At 43.4% G+C, this 25,677-nt stretch overlaps 1 pseudogene; it reads right to left on the bottom strand.

Annotated features, from left to right (window-relative positions):
* Window positions 1–4,264: 4,264 nt before the first annotated feature.
* Window positions 4,265–25,677, bottom strand: part of LOC145395468 (DNA polymerase delta catalytic subunit-like) — a 133,476-nt pseudogene continuing 112,063 nt past the window's right edge.

Below are 25,677 nucleotides of genomic sequence, written 5' to 3'. Positions count from 1 at the left end.
GGGCTTTGTTGACACCACAGAGTTCTTGGAGTTAGTTCGCCGATGGTTTAACATCTGCAACATCAAGTCGAGCTTTATGGTCACCATCTTCATGACAAGGACCCTGTGGGGCTTTGCTTGAACTGAGAAGAAGCTGAGAGATCTCTCAAGTTCCTGGGTGAATTCGGCAACTCCATGTATAGCTGGCATGAAGCTGAAGTCCTGACCTCTGCCAAAATCACCAAGGACACATGCCTGGCTGTTTACTAAACCTCACGAGGACTGGTGGGCCTGGTCAGATACCTGCTCAACAGGCGTAATACTGTCTTGGATTATGTGTTGTTGGGCAAGGTCCAATCAGACAGGATTGAATCACAATTTGGCCACCTGAGGAAGTTGGGAGGCAGTAACTATTGGGCCAGTGTTCGGCAATTCATGGAGAATGAGGCAGTGATCAGGGCCAGGAGTTTGATCTGGTGGTCTGGCTACGCGTCAGTGATCTAACCGGTGAGATGACTACCTGTCGGCATGAACGCGAGGTTATGGACATGCAGGTGGCGAAGGAGTTGATGGAGGTGGCTGACCAAGCAGAACATGAGGAGCTAGATGACTCCATAAAAGGTGGTTTGGGTCACATTGCTGGTTACCTGGCCCGTTCAGCAACCTGAGGGAACAAGTGTAGTGCCTGTGCTGACCTGCTGGTCGACAGACAGGCTGCACCGCTAGACATCAGGCTTGAAGAGAACCACGGTGAACAGGTGGAGGCCATCTACAGGTCGTTCACTGAGCTGTTGGATCGCACAAGCTCCTCGTCCCATCTTCCACTGCCATCGACATCACACTGAAAATCTGTCATATCTGGCGAGGTCTGGTGAACAAGGAGACCAGTTGACGCAAGCTGCTGGAGTGTTCCTCACCCAGGAAGGTGTTTGTGGAGGTGGCAAGCGTCCTGATAAGCGAGAATGCTCAGCTGAATGAGGCCTCCTGTTGTGAAGGGCACATCTTAGTGGACAAGCTTATCCGACAGATGGCTGACGCCCTCTTCAACCTGTTTGCTGGCAACATGGTGTCCGACATCAGCAGTGATGCCCATGCCAAGCGCAGGGCTGGTGCTTCCACACAGCATGTGGCTAGGTTACAAAGTGATGATAAGCAGCACAAGCTGACAGAAGCGAAAAAGTGTTGAAATGCCATGTAATGTAGTGACGTTCAGTCGCTCTTACTGAATATATATTTGTGTTAGATACTTTTGTTTTTGTGTAATGCCGTTATTTTATTTGACTTCTGTTGACTACAATCCAAGATAATGAGGACAGAATGTGAAGGATCACTTTCTGGTTTTGGGGCCATTACCGCAAATCAGTGAATCAGAGTGTCCAATCCAGTGTTTATGCTATATATGTATACAGTGTATATATATATATATATATATATATATATATATATATATATATATATATATATATATATATATATATATATATATATATATATATACACTGTATACATATTATTCTTCCATCAACATATTACTGGATTTCCTGCTTGACTCACATGGCCATGTACTGTATGTAATGTATTCCTTTTACATCCTACTACTTCTATAGGACCATCCTGCCTTATAATCATTATCATTCCAAGTACTTATTTACCTAGTAAAACTCACCCCCCTCAATAGTTATATAAATAATGACTCATTGTGTCACGAGACACCATTTAAATTTAACGGGGGAGTATTGTAACCATACTATGTAACTGTAACCATGCCTTGTAATCTTATATAAATTATGTAACCATACATTCATACAGTCTTAAACCTGTGTACGTGACCAATAGTGCCTGTATCAGCTAATTTCAAAAACTGTGTAGCAAGCAAAGCCTGCTGCCGGCTCCATCACCCTCGCTGGGTTCAGCGGCCAGGTAGAAGGCTGGTATAGAACGGGTTGGACCTGTGTTTCTTTTCAAATAAACTCCTGTTATATATACATCAATACCTCTTGATTACTCCTAACTGGGGATAGGAGGGGGGAGTGAAACATAATACTGCAATAATAATAATAATAATAATAATGTACTAATAATAGTAATAATAATAACAACAACAACAACAACAGTAATAATAATAATAATCTATCTATCTATCTATCTATATACCTAGGCTGCTTCCCCCAAGGAAAGGGAGGTAGCCGAGACAGGACGACTCACTCTCCATTTACTCATCCATTCAAACACATTCATTTGCATCTTAGCCCCAAAGGGGAGAACGGACAGATCCTCACCGCACCACACCGCACAAGGGTCAACTGGGCAATGCAATCAGTGACATCCGCAGCAGGGCCCGACAGCAGAACTGGTTTACCCCTGCCACATCATAACAGACCCATCCCCTTACCCGCACCTGACCTGACTAGCTGATCAGACCAAATGCGGGAGAATATCCCCTCAGGGCTGCGTCATCACTTATTCATTCACAATTTCTCTCCATTTATTTCTGTCACGCACAGCCACTCTTCCTTGCTCAACAGACATCCCTCTCGCATCCAGCGCTCTCTTCACACTGTCCATCCATCCTATTCGTGGTCTTCCTCTCAGCCTTACACCTCTCACATCAGATCTAGTTATCTTTTTCACCAATCGCTCATTATCCATTCTCTCCATATGTCCAAACCATTGCAACACCCTCTGCTCAACTCTACCAGCCATCTCCCGAACAACTCCAGTTCTCCTTCGCACTTCATCATTTCGCACCCGATCCATACGCGTCACTCCACACATACTCCTCAGACATCTCATCTCCATTACATTCAAACTTTTCCTCTCTGCTACACCCATATTCCATGTTTCAGCCCCATATAATGCAGTCGGTACCACAACACCCTCATACAGCCTTCTCTTTACATCCATTCTAAGCGAACGACATTTAAACACTTTTTTCATTCCTAATAATAAATAATAATAAATAATAAATAATAATAATAATAATAATAATAATAATATTAATAATTAATAATAATAATAATAATGATAATAATAATAATAATGATAATGATAATAATAATGTAATAATAATAATAATGATGATAATAATAATAATAATAATAATAATAATAATAATAATAACAATAATAATAATAATAATAATAATAATAATAATAATACATGGGAGGGAAAGGGTTAACACACTCTTTCAGCATCTAACAACACTGTACACTTAACACGTTTTAGAAAAGTTAGAGCTACATTTTTTCTGGCAGAGGAGGTTCACTAGCATGCATGAGTGCACACCCACCGACGTAAGCACGAACACACACACACACAGACACACACACACACACACACACACACACACACACATACACACACACACACACACACACACACACACGAACTATATAGTATCTTGCTGGCTAATGACTCTGAGGCTGCAGTGACTCGCTCTTGGCAGAACAGAATTCACTGGCACTGTCTGAGCAAAATAATAACAATGACATCACCAAGAGAGTAGTAAGAAATATAAATATAAATCAGATATCCACAAAATAAGAGAATATTTAGATGTATAATATTTAAACTAGATATACAGTATGTGTCGATGTACTAGGAAACATCTAAAGGCCAAGGGAACAAGGCTACTGGTGCTTCAGGGGCCATTAGACAGGTTACCAGATCAATGACCAAACGACAGCTTTTTATTTTGTTTTAGCTCACGTCTGACTATTTTATTCAGCGAAGGACAGCCCCCGCCGTAGTGATGGGAGAAGATGGAGAGTGAGAGACTAACTAGGAGAGTGTATGCGAGTGAGGTGGAGGGAGAAAGAAGGAAGGTAAGACTGAGGACGAGAAGGAGGGATGGAGTAGAGAGGATGGAGAGTGAGGGCCTAACTAGGAGTGTGTATGTGAGTGAGGTGGAAGGGGGAAGAGGGCAGGTGAGACCAAGGATGAGATGGAGGGATGGCATGGAGAGGATGGAGAAAGAGACTAATTAGGAGTGTATGTGAGTGAGGTGGAGGGGGGGAAGAGAGGGGAGACTGAGGATGAGATGGAGGGATGAGTGGAGAGGTATATGAGCACACGGGGTGTAAGTCGGGGGGACGCAGGGAACAGGGCGATATGTAGGTGATATGTTTGTGTCCACCCCTTATGGGATTGAGGCACTTGGCTATAGACAGATAGGTGTAGGTAGTTTGAGCAGTCTCTCGTTGGCTGAATAAAACCACCAGGTGGAAACAAGAACGCAGTAAAAAAAGATGTCACCATCAGCTTTCTCCTCTGTGCGGAGCCAAAATCACCAGGTGGGCGCTCCAAACCTCTGCAACACCTTTTCCTGCTCCACCAACTCCAGCTGCACCTTCTTGCGCATGTAGAAGATGGGACAGTCACGGCTGGCATAGGGATTAAAGAGTGAGTCCATTAGGTAGCTTTAAACACATCTAGCCACACTTCCCACTAAGCTCAAACTTTCATCACAATTACTATTATAACTATTTCCATCTACTTGCTTTATCACTATTATTGTTCTGACCCAATATCCAGCTAAATATGGTGAATGCTGGGATGGATGCAAAAATATGACAAAAGGAGTAGAAGAATTACCAACGTCTATCAACAGCCAGACCCCATAATCCCGTAAGGGGTGGCCACAAACGAATCCCCTCCATGTCGCTCTGTCCCCTACCATTTTCCTGCCCTCCCCCCAGCTCACATCCCCCTCTTCCATACACCTCTCTACTCCATCCCTCCATCTCATCCTCGACCTCCTCGATAAACTGGGTCACACATCCATTCACCCATCATTCTTCATCATCATCCTATCCTTTTTTCCTCGTCTAAGGAGGGGGTGAGGTACAGGTCCAAAAACCAAGAAGAAAAAACCATGAGAGTGGGAAAATTAAGCGACGGGAAGCCCCGTGCAATGAACCACACATTCACTCATTCACTCACCACTCCAGCCCCCAGCCTCCGGATTTCCGGGGTTCACGTCACAGCAAAATTTTCACAGGTTTCAATCTATAAATTTTCTCTGAGGTCTCTTCACAGTCATAGATCACAGGGGGAGGCGGTGGCTCGATCGGTAGAGAGGTGGCCTGCAGTCCTACCGGACCCAGGTTCACATCTCCGCTGGGGCAGGTAACAGTCTAAGGATTTGAATTTCATTAAAGCAAACTTTTCTCATCTACCACATGACCCGCCGACATGTCGTAAAATTACCCCAGCTAATACCAGTACACCAGTCCTGTATGAGACAGCCCTGGCATGTATTCAATATGGACGGTGGGTGTTAGCACCGAAGTGGTGACATGTAGAGGTGTATGGTACGTAGGAGGACTTCTGGGCCTTGAGAGCAGGCTGTGAAGCCTATGCCCAGAGTCGGACACATAAAAAAAATATATATATATTTTCAGATGCTAATAATCTTAAATACACTAGGATGCCAGTCAGTTAGTCAATAACCCAGTACTTCAAAAAACAATAATGCTTTATTAGGCAAGAGCTACCATAAGCTGAATAAAACCACATGGTGGTCATCAAAATAAACTGCCTCAGTAGTGTCCTGCTCTAAAGATGGTTAAAAATTATAGGTTTATACAGAGATAAGATAGTAAGGCTCAGTCTCTAGAATGGCTCAGGAAATCAGCCACCTGGCACAGGGATGTGCAGTGAATCTATACGGGAAAACACCTAAAAGTTTATTGTAAACTTTCAATTATTCGTTGTTGCAATATCTGGCACTGTTGGCTTGGCTCTAGTAAAGCAACATCCGACGAAATTATGCAACATCTGGCTCCGAAACGGAAAGTAACCGGCGGTTCTATGCAATATACCGTGTATCAACAATCTCGTAAGCAGTAGCCAAACAGTGTTGTATTACTGCTCAGTATCATTAATGTATTGTATTTTATGCCGAGTATTCATCTTTTACTCTTGCGAAAGTTTTTAGGATAGAGGGTTGAGACGAACAGTAACACAATAGCCAGCTTGATGCCGAACGTTGAGCCTGTGGGGGGGGGGGTACTATGCAATATCTGGTGTTTCGTTATATTCGGCATTGTGCTTGGCTGAATTACGCCGGATAATTGAAAGTTTACTGTATATGTAGATGGTTTGGTCTATGTGGTGTAGTCAGGTGTACAAGATCTTGAATGATGTGTGACTGATTATCTGGTCCATTTCACTGCATATGCTGTGGTAGTTCTCCCTCTATAATGTTTTCACTTTACTTGTTTTCTCTACATTCTTCTTCACCCTGTCCTTAGGTGAGAAAGGTCAGGATGATAATGAAGAATAATGGAAGACTTGCATTTATGATCATGTAGGTTGGGTAAGTTGCTACATGCCTAAGTGATAACAGGGTACAACAACTGATCCTGTACAAATAACTATATAATGAGGTAAAAAAAGAAAATGATACTGTAGACAAAACTATTTAATGATGCACTACAATTGACCTCAAGTTATTGCAGTACAACAGTTGATCTCGCACAGGCTGGTCAAGTAATACAAGTGGGAAGAAAGTAACAGACTGAAAATAAGGGATTGTGAAACTTGTATAACTGAGCACATAACTAATGGGAAAAATAGGGTTAGGTTAACTGATCCTGCTGGCACTGCATAGTAACCTCCATCAACTACACATTCTCTGTTGAAACGGATATTGTGTCACTCTCTGTCTTGACCCTCTATCTTAAAAACTTTTCCATGAGTCAAAGCTGAAAACTGTGCGTAAAATATATACAATAATGATTCATTCGTTCATTCATCACCTAATCCAGTATTGCCCCATGAGGAGCGTACGAGCCTGGGGCTAGGCAAGTTGGTACTTACATTTAAGATGAGAGTGACCGGCCTCGTTCATCCCTGAGTGGCATTACGTAAGCAATAAGCCCCAACCACCCTTTGGATTTAAACCTGCAAAGGCTCAATCCGACTGGTGCACTTTAACCCTAGATAGGAAGACTTGTGCCATATGGATACACGGCCAGGGTGTGTTTAAGTTTCGCGGTTAATGTTGTCCAGAATAATAGGTAATGGGCAACTTTTTTCTCCACAACAAGCAGTTCCGAGCCAGCCTATGCTGTTTCTGGGCGCAGGCTCAAGTTCCCGCCATTGTTGACTCTCTGGTGAGTACCTGTGTATCCAATTGGCACATGTCGTCCTGTAGCATATGATTTTTGTAAGAAAAAAAAAAAAGTCAGAGAGAGGAGGGCCATTCTCGTCAAGGTCGAAGACTTGAATGCACATACTGAGTGTTTTAGGCATAATATGGCCATGTACATGCGTGTAACATGTCCCACTATATGCAGTATAAAGTAGTATATATGGTTTTCTTTGTTTTTTAGTGTATTTGTGTAGGTAATGGAGGCAAAACGAGCTAGGTAGCTGTCCCACACAGAGCTGGCAGAATATTCTGAAGCTGGAGTATTTCAAGAGGACTGTTGACATCACATTAGAACCCCTGAGTGACACAGAAACCCTTGATTGTTATTGTGGGTGATGGGAAATTGACCTAGTGTAGCAGTGACCCCGAAATGAGGTGGTTTTAAGGGTCAGTGGTGGCCGGAATAGTGGGTAATTGGGAATTGTTATTTACAGGAGTGTAGTCATGGGCCCCAAACGAACAAGATGCCTGTCAAACGAAGAGCTGGCAGAGTATCAGAAGTCGGATGAGTTCACCAGGACTGTTGACACCACACTGGAACCCCAGAGTGACACAGAAACCGGTGATGTTAGTTAGTGTGGGTGATGTGACACTGACTGAGTGTACCAGTGACCCTAGTGGTGGTGTGACGGCCGTCATTACACCACGCAAGGACCCACAACAGGAGCCTGACAAATTCATTGAGTGCTTTGAGGGTAGCAGTGTATATATTTACTACCTGTTTCCGTTTATGCCAGGCACCCAGCTTTCTGTGGAACCCAGGGTTGGCAGACCGACTGTGTGATATTTAGGTATTAGATTTATAGGTTTAGAGCAGTTTTTTTTTTTTTTTTTTTTTAATTCAATTCCATGTATGTGCATCTCAGGAAGAGAATAAGTCAGTACTACTTTTTTCCTTCACTATTTTTTTCAAGGAACTAATAAATGTATGTATTTTAACTCAGTTTTATTAATTCTTAGTTATCTGGTCCCCACAGGAGTTATATTTGTATTTCAGCTCCATTAGTTTTGAATAAAACATCTTTGTATATTTTTTTTTATTAATTTCCTTCAGTGTATCCAATTGGCACAGGTCTTCCTATCTATGGTTAATTACCCACTAAACCACCAGGCGCCATACTTTGATTATATGGTTACCTCCCAGTACAGTAAATATGTTTTCTGGTGTATAGGAATCCATTTGGCTTGTCACTCAGGGTAGAGTCACTCGTAGACAGAAGAAAGAAGAAAGAATGAAGGAAAGAAAGACAAAAGAGGAAGGAAGGAAAGAAGAGAGGAAAGGGCAGGTACATGAGAGCAGCACTACACTGAGTGAGTGTTTGGTGAGCACCCCCATCTATACTATACAGTAATATACAGTAAAGTAATTGTTCTCGCTCGCTTCGCTCGCTCGAACACCAAATTTAGTCACAATTTGGACCCCCGACATATTATGCACTCGAGCACCAGCAAGAAATTGGAGCAGGGGTTGGGAGGAAAACTCTGTAGTACAGCAGCAAACTTTTTTGGGGGGATATCCCAGCCAGTTTTGAAGTTACAAGAAAGACATCAATTTGAAAATCACATAAAAATCCTCAATTATTTTCATTTCATAGACAACCCATAATTGCAAATAGTTTTTCCATAAATCAAAAAAACGATTTTTTAAAAGGCAGATTAACATAACAGCCGGTTGGGCAAGAAGTAACGGTCTAAGGTTGCGTGAGTAGGGCAGCAATATTTTCCAACAATTGCTGAGAGCAACCATGTTTTGCCTCCCCAAAACAAATAATACTTTCTCTTTGGCTTTTTTTTTTTTGGAAGTTTTTGACTGAATCTGAGTCAAATTACTACCCTGATCAACGAAAGAAGCTCTGAATTTCTAATTTCTGATTGGAATCGGAGTGCACCGAGAGATTTGGTGAGAGTAATTTTTGTGAGTGAGCAAAAAGCAGTCATTATTAACCTGCTAGGTCCAAAGCCCTGGACATATTATTAATACAAGAGGAGTAATAGTTTTAGGAAGTGTAAGAGAATGTTCTTTGTATAATCTGATAAGTTCTTTTTAGTATTATCAGGTCAGGAAATGAGAGGAAGATGATGGGTCACATGAGTCATTTTTCAACACTGCCTAATTTGCTCGCTCGCTCGAACATGTTCCACACTTTCAGTGTGGATGCCTATTACATGTTACCGTTGACTACCGTTTATGAGCCAGTTGATATGCCTCAACACTGGATATTGCATAGAACCGCTGGTTATGTCCTGAGTAGGTACTGGATGTCGCATAATTTTGCCAGATATTGCTTTAATAGAGCCAAACCAGCAGCACCAGATAGTGCGATGACGGATAATTGCGATTTTACTATAGTGGCATCTGCCTGCATAGCTTTTACAAGGGTACAATGACTGACCTTGTACAGATAACTTTTTCATGTATGGACCCCTGGCAGCGCTGACACTGGGTCCACAACCGGGAAAACTTATCTTCCAGCGCAGCCAGTGTGGACATCTGATTCATGTACACCTCACTCTCACGTTTCTGGTAAAGGAGGAAGAAATATGGTAGGTTAGGATGGATTAAAGTATGTTACAATCACTCACATTCGTGATATGGGGAAGAAATAAGGCTGGCTGGGAAGGACTGTAGGATGTTATACTGCATTCTACACATACAGTGACACTATGACACTACTTGGTTCACAAATGGTTATTTCAATGGTCACTGCTCCTTTGAACTGTCTGCTTCTATCCCTCCACCACTGCGGAGGGCACATAGCACCCGTCTGGCAGCAAAGTCCCATCCCTTTTCTGTCCAACTCTCTAAAGTAAGAGTTGTTGCTCCCTGTCCTTCATATATGCAACATGTTATCTCTGACACTGTATTTCCTAATGCATATGTATGTGTGTGTGTGTGTGTGTGTGTGTGTGTGTGTGTGTGTGTGTGTGTGTGAGGTGTCCAATATAATCCCTTCAAGGTGCAAGGGTCTGAGGCAAGGCACCTGCAGGCTATAAATATTAATGGTTTCATGTACCTGTATAGAGGAGTGACCAAGTGACTTAAAGGAATAAAGCAGGTATGTAACAACTACCAAGACACTAAAAAGACAAAACAGGAGACTCCAGTGACTAGAGGGGGCATGTAGTAGTGACTAAGAGACTAAAAAGACTAGCCAGGAGACTCAAATTACTTATCTGGGTCTGCAATAATGACCAAGAGACTCCAGTGACCAAAGTAAGTGTTCTAACCTTGCATTGTTGACATAGTGCCTGGGCAGCGGATGGTATGGGCACCTTGCAGCCCACACAGGAGGCCTTCTTGGTGACGAACTTGTCCATGGCACCCACCTTACTGTGTGTGATGATGCGGCAGCGTGTGTGGTCACCCTCTGCAACCCCCCATATCATCAATCATTAATCTCTCATCATACTCTACAGCCTGTATTCTCATTGGTTAAGGAAGCTCCCTAACACCTCTTCCTTAGTGGTTTATTTTTGGATCTATCCATCATCCAGTCCTATGTCGCCCCATGAGGAGCGTAGGAACCCGGGGCTAGGCAAGTTGGTCCTGACATTGAAGATGAAAGTGACCTGCCTCACTCATCCCTGAGTGGCATTAGGTGAGCAATAAACCTCAACCACCCCTTGGATATAAACCTACACAGGCTCAGTCCGATTGGAGCACCTTAATTACCCACTAAACCACCAGACGCCATAATTTGGTAATATGGTTACCACCTAGCGCAGTAAATGGTTTCCTGGTGTACAGGAAACCATTTGGCTTGTCACTCAGTGTAGTCACCCATAGGCAGAAGGAAGAGGAAAGAATGAAGGAAAGACAGAAGAGGGAGTGTAAAGTCACCCATAGGCAGAAGAAAGAGGAAAGACTGAAGGAAAGAAAGACAGAAGAGGAAAGATGGAAGAGAGGTAAGAGCAGACATCCAAAGCAGCACTACATTGAGTGAGTGGATGGTGAGCGCCCCCAGCCTTTTTGTACATTATTTATATAGAGTATGGAAATACTGGAAGGATTTACATAACACAGAATAGGATAGTAAGGTGTAATAAGAAAATAAATCACTGAGGAAAAGGTGTTAAGGACCTTCCTTTCCCTATGAGCATATTTCTTTACACATTGTCTATCTATCTATCTATTGCCAGACGCCGTAATCCCGTAAGGGGTGGCCAAGAACAAATCGCCTCCATGTCGCCCTGTCCCCCGCCACTTCACTGCCCTGCTCCCAGCTCACCCCCCCCCCTCCTCTCATATACCTCTCCACTCTATCTCTCCATTTCATCCTTGGCCTCCCCCTCCCTCATTTGGGCAATTTCAGGCCAAGTTAAAACATGACAGAAAGCATTATGAGAAATACTCCTGAGGTGGTTTGGCCATGTGGAGAGGATGGAGAGTGAGATTCTTACTACAGTCGTGGCACACGACTCTGAGGTTGTCATTATCGTGCCCTGGCAACCTACCCATCAAGAGTGTTTCCACTTTTATGCATGCATGTGGAGAGTGAGGTTGTGTGCTTCTGAGCTCTCCTCTAGCTTCCTAGGTCTGCCTCACCGGCAATTAACTTTTTTTTTTTTTTTCACCCTTCTGGTGCACGTTAAGCTAGCTAGTTTCTCATTTTCCTCCCCTCCCTGATAGCTAGGAACAGTAGGTGTCTTTTCCTATATACTGAGATTACCTTTGCTTGCTGCCCACGGAGGGTCCCCCCCACTGATCGCTCTGGGGCGTGAATTGACACGGTCGGGCCTCCCTGGAGTGGTTTGAGAGGGCAATTTCAGCCTTAGGTGTTTGGTCCCAGTGTGTTTTGTCCCTTGCCCATTTTCGTTCTTCTTCCCACTTTCCCCGTTAGGGGGGATGGTTACCATGTCGGATGCCCCTGCCGCCTCCCCCCCCTTCAGGTGGGAAGGTGGTCCTGACGAACCTATGACTGTACCATGGGCTGACCGCCCCCTGACTGAACGGCCCCAGACTCGTACCGCTCTCGACATTAGTGTAAATAATGCACAGTTTGTCACACTGCATGCTCTCGGTTCCACTTCCTTGGGCAGTATCAATCCTTTCATTATCAAGAAAGTGACTGATTACTGTGCTGGGGAGGTGGAACAGATGAAAAAACTTGCAAATGGAGACCTCCTCATCACATCCTTCAACTCCTCCAAGGTAAAAGATATGATGAAACTATGTAAGTTCCATGAATATGATGTCGAGCCGAAGATCCTGCACGCCATGAATTCCTGCAAAGGTGTCATCACCTGCAGGGATCTCATGATTATGGAAGAAGACGAGATCATATGGGAGCTTGCTCAACAGAACGTAATCAATGCCCGATTTATAACCAGATTTTCCAAAGGCGTGAGGACGAAGACTGCCACTATTGTCTTGACTTTTGGCAAAGTTTCACTTCTAGACCAGGTCAAAGTTGGCTACGAAATTGTTAACATAAGGCCATACATCCCCAATCCACTTCGTTGTTTAAGGTGTCAATTGTATGGGCACGGTGATAAGACTTGTCAGGCTTCCCAGTCAGTGTGTGGCAAATGTGGAACACAGGGACATGATGCTGAACACTGCACATCGGAGACGGTACGTTGTTTTCACTGCAAGTCCGCACACTCCACTTCCTCTAGGGATTGTCCCAAGTGGAAGGAGAAGAAGGAGGTCTGTGTAGTAAAAGCAACCGAGGGCATTTCCTACTATGAAGCTAGGAAAAAGGTGAAGGAGTTGCATGCAACTCCCATGCTGAATGGGTCCTATGATTCGGCGGTAATGTCCCGTCCCGTGTTGTGTTCTGTTGAATTACAGACTGACCCTGAACCTGTTCCTCTTGCCACACACTCTACCTCTCCATTTGAGCCTCCTGTCCAATCCACCTCTCAAACTGACACCCCTGTTGCACCTTCCTACTCTCAGGCTGCTGCTGCCTCTCAGTCAGTAAAGCCTAAACAGAAGTCTGACAACTCTAGTAAGAGTAATATGACCACCCTCACGAAACAGCCACGTCCTCATGTCCTTCCTGCTCCTGGTCCAGCGAGGGAGAAAAAGTTTAGTTCTTCCTCGGGGGGCTCTGGGAGCCTAGTTATTGATGATCAATGTACGGAGGTTTCCATTAGTACGCACCGGGATAGGTCCACCGGTAGCCACTCGCCTGGTGGTGGGCAGTATAAAAAAGCAATCTTAAACCACCACATTCACTGTGTTACAATGGAATTGTAGGACTCTTGGGAATAAATTCCACAATATAGCAATTTTACTATCTATACACAGGCCAGACATTGTTTGTTTACAGGAAACGTGCTTGGTGGATCACCCTGATCCTCCACAGTTCCAACACTACCATTCATATAGAAGATGTGATGGTCACGGAGTCGCCATATACACCCACAAACGGAAGTGATTCTAGGTTCTACTCTGGAAGCTGTCACGTGCAGAGTAAAATTTAATAACACGTAATGTCTATTTGTCCTATTTACTGTCCTCCCCGTGGTCCCATTAATGGTGATGTTTTCACTTCACTAGCCCATCAACTTCCGGGTCATAAATTAATTTTAGGCGATTTTAACGCCCATCACTGTCAATGGGGAAGCTTGAGGAGTGATGGTAGGGGGGAGCAAGTAGCCGATCTCATACTGCAGTCAAACCTGTCTTCTAAACAATGGTAGAGCGACTCGTGTAGATGACCGCACTGGTAACATGCCATTTATCGATCTGTCCATGTCATCTCCTGTTATACACACTAACATCCCTTGGGACCCATAGGATGACTCGATGGGTAACGATCATTTTCCAATCTGTCTTTCTTATACACGTGATGATTCTCAGCCTCCTCCACCACCTAAAATTTACTTTAAGAAAGCAGATTAGGGGTACTACTCACGGGTCGCCAATCTAGATATATCGGGAGATACCATTGATGAGAAAGTTTCACACCTACAGACTTCCATTATACACGCAGCTGAGGCTGCTATTCCCAAGACATCTACAATTCCAAACAAGCATAGAATTTCGTGGTGGACACCAGATTGCTGACAAGCATTCACTAAGCGCAATAGAAGATACAGGATTTTTGAGAAACAACCGACAGAATCAAACTTTATTGCCTACAAAGTGGCTAAGGCAGAGGCAAGGAGGACAATTAATGCGGCAAAATGGAATAACTGGCGTAGTTTTGTGTCCACAGTGAATCACTCCACCCCACTAAGTCAGGTCTGGTCCACCATAAATGTACTCAACAACAAGTACACCCGGTCACCAATCACCACACTTGAGGTGGCCGGGAATGTCATTGACGATCCCGTGGGCATTGCCAATACTATTGCCGACCATTTTGCCCAGGTAAGCAGCTCAGCCAACTACGATCCTCGCTTTCTCCACCATAAGCATATGGCTGGGCTGCAAAACTTAGAATTTGCCACGGAAGACGGAGATACCAGCTACAACTCCGAATTTACATTAGATGAACTTCTCTTTGCCCTTAAATTCTGTAAAGGCTCCAGTCCTGGTCCGTCCACCATTACATACGGTATGATTCAGCATCTTACTCTGGACAACCTGAGTAAGCTGTTAGCAGCGTACAACGAGATTTGGGCGTCTCGCACGTTCCCAAACTCACGGCACTATGTGCACGTCATACCGATACCTAGCCGGGACGGTCGCCTTACGAGTCTCAGCTCATTTTGACCTATTACGCTGACTGACTGTCTATGTAAGGTCTTTGAACATATGGTTAATAAAAGGTTACTTTTTGCTTTAGAGTCGAAGCATGTGTTAAGTGATTAACAGAGTGGATTCCGTAAATATAGGTCCACTCTGGATCATTAAATGCACCTGGAGCATGGCATAGCCGAGGCTTTTGCCAATCACGAATACATGATAGGAATTTTTCTGGATATTCATAAGGCTTATGATATGACCTGGCAAAACGGAATACTACATAAACTCTACGCTTATGGTTTAAGAGGTAATTTGCCCATTTTCCCTCAGAACTTCCTTACTGACAGGATGTTTTCTGTCAGGTTACCCTGTAACATAACTTTGGACATATTTGTCCAAGAGAACGGGGTACCATAAGGAAGTGTGCTTAGCCCTACTTTGTTCAGAATTGCCATTAATGACATTCTGTCATCCGCTTCTGTCCCCAGGACGCTTACATACTCACTCTATGCTGATGATTGTGCAGTGTGGCACTCTTCCCGCAATGTACAATCCTTGGCACAGCAGATTCAACTGGCACTTGAATCTGTTCAACGTTGGGTCCTGGAGTGGGGATTCAAATATTTCCGTCCCTAAGTGTATCAGTGTTGTTTTTACTCATAAACTTAACGTACCTCCTTTGAATTTAACTTTAGATAATCAGCCAATACCTTTTCAAAATTCAGTCAGATTTCTGGGTGTACATTTTGACAGTAGGCTCAGCTGGAGAACACACATTAATCATTTGCTTGCTTCTTGTAGTATAAAAGTTAATGTACTTAAGTTTCTTTCCAGTAAATCGTGGGGAGCAGACAGAACTTCTTTATTGATGGTGTATAAGTCCCTTATCCGTTCTAAGCTTGACTATGGTTCACAGGTGTGTGGGTCGGCATCGGATGCTGTCCTCCGTAGACTGGATGTGCTTCAGAACGTGTGCTTGTGCATATGTCCCGGAGCCCTTCGATGTACTCATGTGGAGCGGTTGGAAATGGAGGCTAATGTGCCTCCCCTCGATCTACGACGTGACCACCTGCTATTTTCTTACGGTATCACCACCCACTGTAAATGCTCACTTGGCCTTCCGACTCGTCGGATCCTCCTACAATGGGAATACCTGCTGTATGCGGCCCTCAGGCCGGTGGCTGTGAGGCTTCACTTCCTTTGTGAGGTGTTAGGGTACGACCTTTCTAATGGAGATCAGGTTTTATAGTGCCCTGGGAGTCACTTGCCACCACATTCAACACTGACTGGCTCCCCATCGCAAAGTACAAGGCGCCGGAGGTGGAGGTACGACGTTATTCCGGATGATCCTTATTAGACACCTAGCATCATTCCACTTGTACACCGATGGCTCTAAGATGGATGAATGTGTGGATACGAGTGTGTGGTCTACTGAGTGCTGCATCCGTTTTCTCTTGCTCCCCCATACGTCTGTATTCACTGCCGAATTATTTGCCATAGATCAAGCTATAGACTTTGCTTTGCATTCAGATCACAACAGTTTTGTCATTTTTTTGGACTCTAAGTCAGCCCTTCAGGCAATTCATTCATGTAGGACTGATTCACATAAGGTCCTGGGCTGCATTATCAATAAGCTGCACACGTGCTAAATCCTTCTCTCTGATCTGGGTGCCTGGTCATTGCGGTATTTACGGTAATGAGCAGGCTGACATACTAGCTAAATTGGCTGTAGAACTCGAGGAGACTTGGGACGTTCCTCGTGAGCTACAGTCTAGTCTCTCTTTCTGAAAGAAATCAATTATCTTCTGTGGCAAAGTCAGTGGACCGACCTGGCAATTCCACCTGTCAAATGGACCATATGTGACTGGTCCAGTTCCTCCCAAGGAAACAGACGGGAGGAGGTCGCTTTAGCCCGCCTCCGCATGAATTCCACCCTATTGACACACATGTTACCATATATTAACAGACAATTTCCACTGCGTTGTACCACCTGTGATACGGTTTTATCTATTAGTCACATCCTTTTGTACTGCAGTAGGTATGCTGGGGAACGTACTTCTCTGGCTGCCTACTGTAGGAGAAATGCGCTCCCTTTCACACTTGATTCTGTCTTGGGTGTTGGGGACGTTGGTGTGACTGATAAATTGATGACTTTTCTGAAAGAAACCAGATTACTCAGAGATTTGTAATTTATTTTATGAACTTGGTTGTGGTTTCCTTATTTAATATATATATATATATATATATATATATATATATATATATATATATATATATATATATATATATATATATATATATATATATATATATATATATATATATATATATATATATATATATATATATATATATATATGGGGATATAGTTTTTGTACATATGTAAATACGTCAATACACTTTAATAGATTTGTGAACCGCAGGAGGAGGTTACATTTATATAAATGTGTATTTTTCTTTTTCTTTTGTTCAGGACCAGTAAATTTGTAATTGTTCTTTTTATGTATTTTTTACATAAATTTGATAAGTATTTGATTATTTTGTAGTAGTATAGTAATGAGTCTACATGTGATGTATAGATGGAAGTATTTGTCCTGGTACTATCCATGTATACTGATGTATTCTTTATTACTTTTTGTGTTTCATAATCATGAATAATAACATAATATTGGTATGAAATAGATGCAAATATTTCATATCATTATTTTGGCTTTCATGATTATCGATTCTTGTCGGCCACTAAGCCCCCCCAAAAATAAAAAGTGTTTCCGATTTCGTAAATAATATGATACGTGTGCGATTCGTGTATAATAGGTTCGTGTATAATAATGTTCATGTATAATAGATTCGTCCATAATATTATGATTCAGGTATAATGCGATATGAAATCAGACACACTGTTGACAGGTGGGTTGCCAGGGTAGAATAACGACAACCTCAGAGTCATACACCGGGACTATAGGAGAGTGTATGGGAGTGAGGTGCAAGTGGAGTTACGTGGAAAGACTAACAAATTAGAAAGTGATGGAGAGTTGTAGTGTGGATGTGGATGTGACAGAAAGCGTTTGGAGAAATACACTGAGGTGGTGTGGCCATGTGCAGAGAATCGAGAGCGAGAGACTAACTAGGAGTGTTTGTGAATGAGGCGGGGGGGGGGAGAGGTAGGAGGAGACCGAGAATGAGATGGAGGGATGGAGTAGAGAGGCATGGAGTGAGAGACTAACTAGGAGAGTGTGCTAGGTGGAGGAGGGGGGGAACCAAGGATGAGATGGAGGGATGAAGTGGAGAGGTATGGAGAGTGGGACTGAGGAGGAACGGGAAGAATGGAATAGAGGGGTATATGAGAGAGAGGGATGTAAGTTCGGGGGGTAGGGAAATGGCAGGGCACAGAGTGAGATGGAGACGATTTACTTGTGGCCATTCCTTGCAGGATTAAAGTGTCTGGCTAGAGGAATAAGCAGATGGAAAGATAGATGCATAGGTAGATAGATAAATAGGTAGAGAGAGAGAGAGAGTGACAAGAGTAAAGAGGAGATGATATGAAAACTAACAAGGACACCAATGACTCACTCAGCAGCTGACTCTCGGCTTTCTCCCCTATGATAGGCTCAAAGATCCTAAGGAGAGGTTTGCTGAGCTGGTTGGTGAGGTAATATTCGTAGTCCAGCGGAAGGCTGTTTTCAAGAACGTAGATGGGGTCCTGGGGAGGGGGGGTTAGAGGTTGTTTATCATCATCATCAGCACCATCATCATCATCAACACCATCATTATCATCATTACCATTCATCATCATCATCATCATCATCATCAAAATCACTGTTACTATCATCATTATCACCCCAGTCACTGCTGTCATCATTATCATTCCTGCCATCATCACTGTCATCATCAGTCATTACTACTGTCATCATCATCATCATCATCATTCTTGTCTTCATCGTTGTCATATATCATCATCAACTTTGCTGTTGTCAACAGCATCATTTTCGTCTTCAACATTGTCATATATCATCATCATCATCACCATAATCATCATTGCTACTGTCATCGATGTTGTCAAATATCATCATCATCATCATCATAACTGTCATCACCATCATCATCAGTAATAGCATGTTCATAACCCTACTTTCCCACTCGATCATCATCATAGTACTTGCTCCTGTTTTCATCACCGCTACTGTCATCATCATCATCAGTGCTACGGTCATCATCATCACTACCACGTTCCTAACCCTATTTTCACACTCAGTAATGGGTTAGGGTAGGATCCAGAAACCATAGAAAGAAAGCACAGAATTAAAAGAATTGTCAAAACAGCCTAAAAGGAATCTCTCTATATACCTAGGCTGCTTCCCCCTAAGAAAGGGAGGTAGCCGAGACAGGACGACACACTCCCAATTTACTCATCCACACAAACACAATCATTCGTATCTTAGCGCCAAGGGAGAAGGGACAGATCCTCACTGCACCAGACCACACGAGGGTCAACCGCGCGGTGCAATCAGCGACATCAGCAGCAGGGCCAGACAGCAGAGCTGGTTTACCCCTGCCACATCATAATAGACCCATCCCCTTACCCACACCTGACCCGATCAGCTGATCCGACCAAAAGCGGGATAATATTCCCATGGCTGCGTCATCATTAATTCATTCACAGATTCTCTCCAATCATATCTATCACGCACAGCCACTCTTCTTTGCTCAACAGACATCTCTCTCGCATGCAACACTCTCTTAACACTGTCCATCCATCCTCACTCATCATCATGATCATCATCACCATATTTATCAGTGATCATCACCGTCCTCATCGCCACCACCTTTATCAATCATCATCATCATCACCATCCCCATCAACATGGCCATTAATCAATCATGAATCATCAATCATCATCAGCATCACTATCCTCATCATCATCATCATCAATCAATCATTTATCATCATCACTGTCATCATCATCATCACCATCCTTCTCCTCCTCCTCCTTCTCATCATCATCATCACAATCCTTCTCCTCATCTTCATCATCATCATCATCACCACCATCATTACAATTATTAATTCTAAGAGGTATGGTTAGGTCAGAGTTCAAGAATAAGGAAAGATAAAGCATACAAGTGGAAGAATTGACACACATGGCTGGTGAAATGGACTCATCAATCGACATTAATGTCAACATCCCTACACCTAACATGCATACCCATCTACACATATACATAACACACCCACCCACATACACATTATACACACTTCACAACCACTTTACACGATTTCACCAACTATAAAAATGAGAATGGGATGCTGTCCTTCTCGTGTATCTGTTTATACCTACTTCATCTATTCATTTCAGAAGTGCTTGTGATTTAAAGTGGATTTGTGTCTAATGCATATATTCTGTGGGCTGTTTATCTGGGAATGTTTGTGTGTGTGTGTGTGTGTGTGTGTGTGTGTGTGTGTGTGTGTGTGTGTGTGTGTGTGTGTGTGTGTGAGAGAGAGAGAGAGAGAGAGAGAGAGAGAGAGAGAGACCCAGATCTTGCCTGCCATCTGGAGAGGCTACTGTTCCTAATCTAACCTTTCCTAGTCTTACCTAATCTACCCTTCCCTTATCTACCCCTCTCTAATCTTTGCTAGGCTAATGTACTCTAACCAAACCCACTTCAGCCTTCTCATATGCCGGGGTCCCCTTAGCCCCGGCAATGATGACAAACGGCACACGATCACCAAGCTTGGGTGCACTGCCTGGGTCCCGCTTCCTCATCTTGCTGGCCAGCTCTACGTGTGCTTGTTTGGCTTTGTATTCTGTCTTGTAGAGCTCCTTTGTGATCACCAGCTGGGAGATGTCAATGCGATTACAGAGCAGGTCAGAGATGGTCTGTTTGGCATACGCAACTGCTTCTGATGGATTCCTTGAGGAGAAAAAACACAGGAAATGTTTTAAAAAGCAAGCAAAGAGACACAGAAGGTCGGAGATGGTCTTCTGGCATAGGCAACTGCATCTGATGGGCTCCTGAGAGAGAAAAGAAGCAGATTATGTTTTTAAAAGTACATTGAGAGTGGCACAGAATGTCCGAGATGGTTTGTTTGATACACACAACTGCTCGTGATGGGTTCCTGGGGGAGAAAAACGCAGAGAAATGTTAAAAGTACGATAAGGGCCACACAGAAGGTCAGAGATGTATTTTGGCATAAGGAACTGCTCCTGGCTGAATTCTGAGGTGAAAAACACAGGTCATTATTTTAAAAGTATTGTAAGATTCACACAGGCCAGAGATGGTTTGTTTGGCATATGTAACTGCTCCTGATGGATTCCCGGCAGAAAAAACACAGGATATGTTTTTACAAGTACATTAAGAGTGGCACAAAAGAGTCGCATTGAAGGTCAGAGATGGTTTATTTGGCATACGCAATCGCTTCTGTTGGGTTCCTGGGGGAGAAGTAAAGACACAGGATATGTTTTTCCAAGTACAGCAAGAGTAGGAACAAATGCACCAGATCAATCACCACTTCTTCCATACAACTGGTAATACACATTGGGAAAACTGGCAAATCATCTTAAAGGGAATCAATGGAACTTTACCATGTTATTTTTCTGTAATGTGGATTTGATAGTAAAAAATGAACCCCCCCAAAGGGTAATCTTATAACAAGACCTTCTGTACCGTATCTCTCATTAAGCATCTACAGACAGGTGTTGATGAGGTTGCAGAAAAAGTGTCAACAGATCTTCAGTAAACAATTCTTCTGTAAAATACTGTGGATTTCAAATAGCAATATATATATATATATATATATATATATATATATATATATATATATATATATATCTTTCTATCTACAGTTAGATGACTCCACCCCATTGAGGAAGGCCACGGACAAATCGCCTCCATGTTGTCTTGTTCCCTGCCATTTTGCTGCTTTCCCCCCAACTTACATCACCCTCTTTCATATACCTTTCTTCTCCATCCCTCCATCTCAGCCTCATCTCAGCCTCATCTCCCCCTCCCTCTCCTCCCTTTCACTTCACTCACATACAGTACACTCCCCTAGTTAGTCTCCATCTCATCCTCATCTCATCCTCCCACTCTCCCTTCCACTTGACTCCATACACTCTCCTAGTTAGTCTTTCACTCTCCATCCTCCATGTCATCCTTCTATCTATCTATCTATCTATTGCCAGACGCCTCAATCCCGTACGGGGTGGCCACAAACAAATCGCCTCCACGTCGCCCTGTCCCCCGCCATTTCACTGCCCTGCTCCCAACTCAGACCCTCCTCTCTCATATACCTCTCCACTCCATCCCTTCATCTCATTCTCGGCCTCCCCCTCCCTCTCCCCCCCTCCACCTCACTCACATACACTCTCCTCGTTAGTCTCTCACCCTCCATCCTCTCCACATGGCCAAACCACCTCAGCGCGTTCCTCCTAACGCTTCCTATCACATCCACATCCACATCACAACGCTCCTTTATATCCTCATTTGTTAGCCTGTCTCTCCACGTGACTCCACTGGCTCCTCTTAAATAACTCATTTCCACTGCTTTCACTCTTGACTTGTGTCCTTTCAACAACGTCCAAGCTTCACTTCCATACGTTGGAGTTGGTATCACAATACTGTCATGTAGTAACTTTTTCACTTCCATGCTCACTTCCCTGTTTCTTATCACTGCTTTAAAGGAACCAGCAACCTTTCTTCCTTGTTGTACCCTTTCAAGCACTTCATCCTCCAAACTTCCATCCTTACTCATCACACTACTCAAGTACTTAAACGTACTCACATTTTCCATTTCCGCACCATCCAACCTCTCTGTACATTCATTGACTTCACCTCTCTCAAAGACCATCACTTTACTCTTCCCTACATTCACCTTTATATTCCGTTTCTTACACACTGTCCCAAACTCATCCACCAAGCCTTGCAGCTCCCCTTCGTCTTCACTCAGCAACACAGTATCATCTGCAAACAACAGTACAGGGAGTTTCCAAACACTACCCTCTCTCATTAAATGAATAAGTCAACATGTAACAATAACTTGTTGCACTGCACCTTTCAATCGGGATTTTCTCTAGACAGGTGTTGATGAGGCTGGCCACAATAGGTGCGTTATCCCGGCAGACGGTCTCGATACCCTTGCAGTCCATCTTGTCGTGAATCTCAGGTCTGGTGAAGGACAGACCAACATAGCGTTTTTTGTTGATCAGCAGGTATGGGAAGTACACCTGGGAGAAACAGTTTGCCAAATGGAATCGAATATTGAATAAGAAGTACACTTTGACCAGGGAAGTGTACTAAATGGTAGTGAATATGAGAAATAAAGAGTCTATCTCTCTACAGCCAGATGCTTCAATCCCATAAGGGGTGGCCACAAACAAATTGCCTCCATGTCACCCTGTCCCCTGCCACTTCACTGCCCTTCCCCCACCTTATAACCCCCTCTCTCATATACCTCTCTACTCCATCCCTCCATCTCATTCACAGTCTTCTCCTACCTCTCACCACTTCCACCTCACTCACATGCACTCTCCTGGTTAGTTTCTGATTCTCCATACCTCTCCATTCCATCCTTCCATTTTATCCTCGGTCTCCCCTTCCCTCTCCTTCTCCCCCTCATACACATATACTCTCCTACTTAGTCATTCACTCTCAATCCTTTCAACATGAGAATAACTATACTCTATCCACTTTAACTTGGACTAAAACTGCAATCTGTCCATTCTGAGAGCTGTGTTATAACAAGAGATTAACAATAGAATATACTGCTACTCACAAAGAAGTGTTGTACCTAGTTAAAGAAGAATAAGCTGCTGAAGAAAATTTGTGCCAAGGGAGGTTCAATAATAACCAGTGGCTGAAGTTACCAGATGTAGTGCATTGGAGCTGGAGAGTATGAAATGACCAGACAGACAGACACTCACACACACAACTCCCCCCTACACATACACAAAAATCACCCCCCCCCCACACACACACACAAATCACCCTTCCCCACTGCCATACCTTCTCAATCTCAAGTTTGATAGGTTTGACAAACTTCTCAGTGACATAATTTGCCGCCTCCCGCCCCAGCTCCATCGCCTCCGCCACTGTGTCCACCCCAAACTTTACCATCACTGAGTCTGTGTCGCCGTAGATCACCTGCACATGGGGAGAAATGTAGTTCATCATTATCATTGTCATTGTCACCATCATCACCTCTTCTGCCCAATTACAGTAATCCCTTGATTAACTGGACGATCCGTATATAGTCATGCTCTGTGTTTGTTCATTAGGCCTTGGCTCTATTATAACCATATCCGGATTTATCTGTCCGTAACTGGACATAAAAGTTCCGGCTTCGGCTGCCAGCCAGCCTACAAAGTAAAAAAAAAAGTCTGCTCTCTGGCTCACTGGCCTCTCTGACAACATGCAGGTAATAGACCGTAACCCACAAGGTGGGTGAGAATGGCTGTACAGATCCCTACCATATGGTCGAAATCACCCAGTCACCCTAATCACCAGCAACATTCTGGCAGTGCTTGAGGAAAACAGAGCGTAGCCCACAAGCTGAAGTAAAATGGCTGTATGAGTCTTTACCGACTACCGAAAGTTCCCCAGCCGGCCGGATCAATGGGAACATACCACCCTCGGAGGAATAACACAGAGCCTAACCCACCAGCAGGGCAAAAGCATCCGTCCGCCCCCTCACCGAACAGTGAAAATCCCGTGGCATCCCTCACCTCTCCCCTCCCCCCGTCCCTCCTCCATCCCTCCTCATGCTCACCACTGCCCTCTTTTTCTCCCTCCCTCTCCCTTAGTCCTCCCCCACCCGTGTGTCGCCTACCATCCCTGCATGAGTTTTTTTTTTTTTTTTTTTTTTTTTTTGCAATTTATTCAAATACTATTGGTCGTATCAAATTCCGAAAAGGCCGCGAGAAAGCTCAAGAAATTCGGCATCTAGACATGTGCTCAACTCTTGCATGGTACGAGGAAAATTTTGCCCTACAATGTTGGTAATTTATTTGAAGGTATTATTTACTCTCCAACAAGTTCACTCTCACAGCTTTTTTGTACTTTTATTCATCATTTTTTTGTGTTTTATTACCCTAGCTTATGGTATAACCACCAGCAAAGATGATGGAATACAATTTATACCAATATAACCCATTTCCAGGGGGTATATTGAAATTGAAAGAAATTTTTTTCTAAGTGCCACGGAGTCAGCCATTACTCTTGCTGTCTGAGAAGCTTTTTGAATTCCTGAGAGATTAGAATATTGCAACCGTCACCTTCATTGATATTTCTGTGGACTTTTGTTGTTTAGATATTGCTTTCATAGTGTATAGCATTACCCTGGATATTCCCATGTGTGTTTTGCTGTCCAAATACAGCTCAAAGACTGGAGAACACTGCCAAAATTAGGAGGGGTACTGTACAGTATAGGCAGGATATTTGTGGATTTTTGTTGTTTATGCATTGTTTCCTTAGTGTCTAACATTACACTGGATATTCCCACGTGTGTTATGATGTCTAAATACTTCTGAAAGACAGCAGAACACTGCCAAAATTAGGAGGGGTACTGTGCATATTGTTTTTTTTTTGTTTTTGTTTATGCATTACATTCTTAGTGTTCAGAATTATATTGCATACTGCAGTGTTTGCTCTGTCTAAAAACAACCGAAAGACCTCAGAACACTGCCCAAATTAGGAGGGGTACTGTACATATTGGTAGGGTTTTGCATGTTTTTTTTATGCTCTGTTTTCTTAGTGTTTAGGATTATACTGCTAATTCCAATGTGTATTTTGATGTCTAAGAAGAGCCAAAAGACCGCATTACACTGCCAAAATTAGGAGGGGTACTGTACATATAAGTAGGGTATGAGTACAGTAGAGGTTATTGCTCTGTATCCGGACAGTGCCT

Source organism: Coenobita brevimanus, chromosome 31, assembly GCF_032717465.1.
Source record: "Coenobita brevimanus isolate Jiangsu-jjx chromosome 31, ASM3271746v2, whole genome shotgun sequence".
In the NCBI taxonomy this organism is placed as follows: Eukaryota; Metazoa; Arthropoda; class Malacostraca; order Decapoda; family Coenobitidae; genus Coenobita; species Coenobita brevimanus.
This window is presented reverse-complemented; position numbering and strand designations above follow the sequence as displayed.